This window comes from Pavona decussata, unplaced genomic scaffold, assembly GCF_977016875.1.
Source record: "Pavona decussata unplaced genomic scaffold, jaPavDecu1.1 SCAFFOLD_61, whole genome shotgun sequence".
In the NCBI taxonomy this organism is placed as follows: domain Eukaryota; kingdom Metazoa; phylum Cnidaria; class Anthozoa; order Scleractinia; family Agariciidae; genus Pavona; species Pavona decussata.
Window position 1 is genome coordinate 2,925,913 of NW_028145482.1, and position 6,527 is coordinate 2,932,439.

A 6,527-nucleotide genomic window follows, 5' to 3' on the forward strand; every position below is an offset into this window, starting at 1 on the left:
AGGCCGTGCGGGAGTATATTAACAACAAAGTCGCCCCTTTCATTGCTGATAAATGCAACGAGCGCTCTTGGGTAGTATACATCAAGAAAACTTCTTAGCTTGTAGTATTTTCAATACAAAGTGTGGATTGCGATCGCAAATAACTAAGTGCTTTTGGCAATGGATAAATCGTCTTTCGGGAGCATAACATTCATGGGCGATGATCGTACCAAGGTAAGTACCAATAAGACATGTGGGTGTGTTTTTGTTTCCACTGAACTTAAAAGCTAAGGATTTCTTTGTCTGTAGTCTTGTAGTGTGGCCTCAGGGTCCCCTATACTTTTTCTGTGACGTGCGAATGGACATTTTTGCTTTGCGTTAAGCGTGAATGAGGATTTATTTTTTCTGTGATTCGTGAATCTATATTTTTCCATTCTCGTGAAACTGGTTTCCATTTTTTCGTGATCCGTGAAATATGTATTAACTTACATGTGATTTGTGAACCAACGACTTTTGCGGGAATAAATTTTCACTTTTTTGGAGATTGTAGCGTCCTTAAAGCTCGTAAACTACACCAAACTACTAGATGTAAAACCTGCCTTTTTGAAGCGCTCGCGGATGAAGGACTGAGAACTAATCACAACGACAGTGAACCAGGAGGGCCTAGAATCTAGTCTGTCACCATGTGTCGCACACGCCATTTCGATGCATCAAAATGGCTGCACACCTCACTATCTACAGAATGAAGCCATCCCTCAAAACCTTAACACAGTAGCAACTGATGAGATTCACTGACAATCAAAACTGCAGTCTTGCTTGATACATACTATAAAGGAAAATAATATTATGAATGAAGAAGGGCTGAGTGCTTCCAAAAGACATTACCGCAATCAAACTTCGTAGAATTCAACAGCTTGAATCGCGAAAAAACACTGACGTAAAACAAAGAATAAGGCACTCTCTACGGTCCATGAACCGAAACTAAACGAACATGTGTAAAGAATTTCAAACATCCAAATCACTTTGTTTTACACATGTGTACACAAAGGTGAAAGATTAAAAAAAAATAATCTATTCTGGACGTGCGCACACACTTCAAACCGACAGAAATTTTCCAATACAGGCTCTATCAAAGGCGAAGCCTTTTAAGGCTTTTAAGATTGTTCTGAGAAGTCAAACAACATTTGAAGAAAACATCACTCTATTCAAACAGAGATTATGCTACAGAGGTTACCCCGATAACCTTATAGATAAAACTCTCTCAGAAGTCAATTTCAGCGAAAGAATGTCGGCACTACTAAACTGAAAAAACGCGCAAAAATATTTTGCTGTTTGTTACGGAATATCGCCCTTCTGTGCCTTACCTAAAAATCATTGAGATGAGTAAATGGCACTTGATAGAAAATCAGCCTCAGCTAAGAGAGATTTACAAAGACCCTTCCCTACTTTCGTACAGAAAAGGGAGATCTTTGAAAGGCGTACTCGTAAGAGCAAATTACCTTTGAAGGTCATATTCTTCCTATCTCGACCAATAGGAGCCGTGTTTGGCCTGTCTTCATTATTTTACCACCACTCGCTCAGGACGCAATATATCTCCATCAATAAGAAGTATGGCGTATAACTGTTTTTATCTGTAGTGGTTCTGGATGAAATGCAATACATGTATTTCGAGAATGAGGTAGAAGTGGAAATGAGTGGAAGTAACTAACCTAGCTGAACTACAGTAGCGGATAGTCATCCTACGCTCTACTACAAAGTTTTTTCAGTTACCCAAGCCACAAAAGATCTAGACATCGACGAGAACAGAGTCCAAAATTACCAAAAGATGGCCATGTGCAACTATATCTACAGTAGCACATTTCAGTAATTTCAGGTAAAATGTTTACATACATTTTTGTAATGATCGTATTTGTATGTTTTGCGAAACGTGAATAGTATTTATATTTTTTATCAAACATGATTTAGCCGTAGCATTTTTACCTGAAACGTGATTGGTTGCCTTTTTCTGTGAACGTGAAGGTGTTTTTTTGCGTTTTTCGTGATGCGTGAAAAGGCCAATTACTTATGCATGAAACTGCTTTCAGAAGAGGTATAGGGGACCCTCATTTACGGAGACTGCATGTATATTCTGATACTTAAGCTGTCTCTGTGACGTGCAGGCACTGGTAAATTAAATGTGAGAACTGACATGGCCCAAATGATGAAACAAATGAATGCAAATAAAAGAAAATTAAAATATTGGAAGCTATTATTGGCATAATCAAGGTTTATATATAGGAGGCACACTACATTATATTGCTCCTGGTTTTTTTTTGCAGTAATTTAATTCACTTAAACATGCAATATATTGCTTGAATAAATTGATTCCATTTCACTGATAGACAACCATAATTTTCCTCCATGCACAGAAGATGAGCCAGCTGTCACTCCACAAGGTGAAACACAAAGCAGACAAAAAGACGAAAAGAGGGAAACATCAGAGGAAAAAGGTTTGAGTCCTAGAGTATTACTAATCTTCTTCTTGTTCTTTTTTTTTCATTATAATTAACAACATTTTGATGTACAAAATACTTATAAGCTAACCTTTCAATGCCTATACCTGTATTTTCAGTAAAGAAAACCGCAACACAGAAAAAACGCAAAACCACAGAAGAAAAGAAGCAAGAGCTCTCCTTTCTTTGCCAAAAACTGAGTTATATCGAGGAATCTATCTTCGTCTCAACACCGGCCGTACCCTCAAGCAGTAGTGATAAAGATAATGAAGCATTTGTGGTGGAAGACTCTTCCGAGTCTGATTGGTCAGATGGCAAAAGCTTTTTTACACCAGCCCAGCCCAGCACCAGCCCCCCACCTACACCAGCCCAGAAAAAAGTTAAAAAACCTCCACTTTGGAGGAAAGAGACCCAAAACGGACCGCACACCTCCTAAATGCATCAATGTATTATGTGAAGAGGAAAAGCAGTGCAAAGATGCCAAAATACTGAGGCTTAAAGAAGAAATTTGGCAATTATTACAAATTAGAAATTATTGAAAGAAGAAGTCTGTAAGTAAATTTATTTAGTAAGTGTTAACAGTTAATACTTCCATGTACATCTGGCGTAAGAACAAGAAGTCAATTAATAAGCAATATCAATATTATTGATAAGCCATTTATAATTCTTTATTTGCCTTGAAGTGTTTCAAAATAAACAATGGTAAAAGAAAAGTTACTTACCCACTCTTAAACAACTGTAGTCTCCCAGTCGCAGACGTTTTACGGGCTGTGTCACGCAATGCTTCCCCTTCTTTTGGGAGGAGCGTTGTGTGACATCCCAAAACACGGCTGCAAGGGAGACTAAAACAACTGCCCTATACAGTAATGCTTAAATAATTATATTTAATTTTAATATCATTTGTCTGTGTCTATTTAACACGCAAAATTTAGTTATAGCCTAACTTCCATGAGAACAATCAAGTCTGCTTTGATCATTATTAAAGAGATTAAACCAAAAGCTCACGCAGCTAGATAGCTGAATGTGATTATTGGTAAATTTGGTACAAACATCTAATTGAAATAAATATATGGTACATTTTAATTCAGCTGAATGCTTTATTATTCTGTCCAGAGAGGAATAAAAGGCATGCTCCGGAAAGGAAATCCAAGAGCTCCTATCAGGAGTCAAACCTTAAAGACCTTCTGCTTACTAGTTTTAATGGCCTTACGACGCCCACCAAAAGATATGCAAAATTATCAAAATATCTTAGATTTAACCTGCTAATTTAACAAATATGTCCGTTACTTGAGATAAAAAAAATGAATGAAAAAATTTGTCTTTTCTTTAGCTAACAGAACTTGTAGCTGGATCAGGCATCTGCTGTGCCCTAATAAATTGGGTGCAGCCATTAAAGATGCTGAAGACAAATCAAGGACAGTCTTGGTCAGGTCTCTGTTGTGTGGCTTCTACAGTAGAGAAGAGCTGCTGACCAAGACCTTCAAGGACCTTGACCGGGACGTAATAGAGGCCCCGAGTTTATTACCATCTATATATATATATATACTGTATATATATATATCGAAAATAAAGAAAAAAAATACACTTTCATCCCGACAAGCCTGTTTCGTGATCTCTCACTCTTCAGGGGATTTTAATGACAAGAATATACATAACCATCGTTTATATACTAAAAATTTACATAATTACCGTTGCGGAAAATTTAAAATTTAAAATTTAAATGTTGCAATGCTTAGTTGTTACGTAGTAACGCTTTCTTTCTGTGGCGACAAGAAGATGCTAGTTCGTTACGTTTGTTCAGTGATGACAGATCCGGTCGACAGATAATTAAAAATTTCTCTTTGAGGCAGAGATTACATCTTTTACTTGAGCTGTTGTAAGGTGAGCTAGATGAAATGATACGCCATGAGATAGAGTGGTCAATGTCGCGGTCTTTAAGAGTCCAGATGTGTTTACTGAGTTCAGTTGAGTTTCTGTGTTTTGCGTGACGGAAAGATGCAGAGTGGTTTCTGTATCTTGTCTTGAAATCGTTTTCTGTGAGCCCGATGTATGTTTCAGAAGTGTTGTTGTCTTTGCGTGTGACGGTTGCTTGGTAGATAACTGATGATTGGAGACAGTTTCCGTTAAGTGGGCATGTGTTCTTTTGCCGGCAATTGCATGATTTGCTGTCAACAGTGTTATCTGCGGTTTCATCAGTGTGTTTGGATAAATTCAAAATACGCTTGTTGTGGCTGTCGATGATTTGTTTAGTGTTATTCATGCAACTGTAACTAATCTTGATAGTATTGCGATTGAAGATTTTTCTAAGTTTGTGGTCTTTAGGGAAGTGTTTGTCTACTAGGGAGAGGAATCTGTGCCCGATATTGTTGCTGACATTTTTGCTGAAGGGGGGGTTGTACCAGAGGATGTTGTTTCGTTGTCTGTTTCTCCGTTTGGTGGTCGAGGTCGGTTCGTAGTGTAGAGTGTAGTGGTATCCGCTTTCGTTGAGAGCTTTTTGGTAGGGAGGTGCGGCTTGGTAACGAACTAGCATCTTCTTGTCGCCACAGAAAGAAAGCGTTACTACGTAACAACTAAGCATTGCAACATTTAAATTTTAAATTTTAAATTTTCCGCAACGGTATTTATGTAAATTTTTAGTATATAAACGATGGTTATGTATATTCTTGTCATTAAAATCCCCTGAAGAGTGAGAGATCACGAAACAGGCTTGTCGGGATGAAAGTGTAGGTTTTTTCTTTATTTTCGATATAATACGCTCTACTTTTATGTATCGAGCACTGTATTACTGTAAATGCTACAAGTTAACCGGTTCATCTATAGGACACTGAAAAGAATAATATTAACGTCACTATTTCTAATCAAAGATGAGGGGGCATACCTTATATGCATGGTGATGTTGATCCCAGGCTCTCTCTACTTTCATTACAAAGTTGGTGATCGTCAGATGTCCAGAGATTCATTCAATTTCATTCATGCTCCATTCATTCATGGCTGTCCCACAAAATCTCTAATCCGCATTATAAAAGTGCATTCTTTTTGAATCAGACAATAAGAGTTTTTATAGAGTCAACGCATTGAGTTGCAAAACTTGGACAAGTAAAGAGTGTAAAGAAGTCTGAGCTAAGACAAGCCCTGAGGACTTAAGTCAATTCAATGAAATTTAGTCTGTCCAACCCAGGATATTTTGTAGGTAAGATTCATATAGCTAGCCACGTAGCTGCCTTAATTATGTACAATTGACTGGGATTGTGGTAGGATAGCAAATGGTAGACAGACATGTGAGCAGACATGCCACCCTTCGGATGAGAATGGATCTCTGTCAAGGAGGTGTAGTGTTTTTGTAAGTGGCTAGCTTTATTAATACAAACCTGAGTCATAATATAACTATATCAACTATGACTTAAATTCTCACCTTAGCAGTATGAATTTAAGCCTTAATTATAAGTTTAACTGAAGCAGTATAGGAAATTCATTGAAACCTGTTCAATTCAGTGAATTACATTGTTTTGCACCAATGAATCCTAAATCACAAGGCATTTCTAAATCTTTCTAGTGGGTAAATTATTTATTTGTGGGTGAAATATCAGTTATTGATCATTAATTTTCTGGGTTTTTTTCTTTATTTATTTCAGAGTACAGGAAAACATACACTGGCCCTAAAAAGAGAAACAAGTGCAGATAGCTAACTGCAAGAACTTTACACTATAAAATTTTTATTCTTAATTGTTTTCTCATGGCAATTTGTATTCCATCTGTATATATGTTAACTGAAAGACTACTTCCTGTCACTTCCTTTGCCGATACAGATTGAAGAGAGAAATAAATTAATGGCATTGTTTAAAACTCAGTCTTTCCTGAGTGACAAATTTATATAACTGCGTGCATGCCAATCAATCATCCAGATAGAGGTTGCATGGTGCATAAATATATGAAGTATTTTCTATTAAATCATTGGCAGTGGGAAATGCTAGAATTTAAAACACAAAGAGCGATAATCCTAGGTTGAGGATTGGGATATTATGCTTTTTAGATGCTTAACTATTTCTAACCTGTTTT

General features: G+C 37.0%; 1 pseudogene; it reads left to right on the forward strand.

Moving 5' to 3' along the window:
* Positions 1–2,043: 2,043 nt before the first annotated feature.
* LOC146479100 (uncharacterized) lies at positions 2,044–6,153 on the forward strand (annotated as a pseudogene).
* Positions 6,154–6,527: the final 374 nt, after the last annotated feature.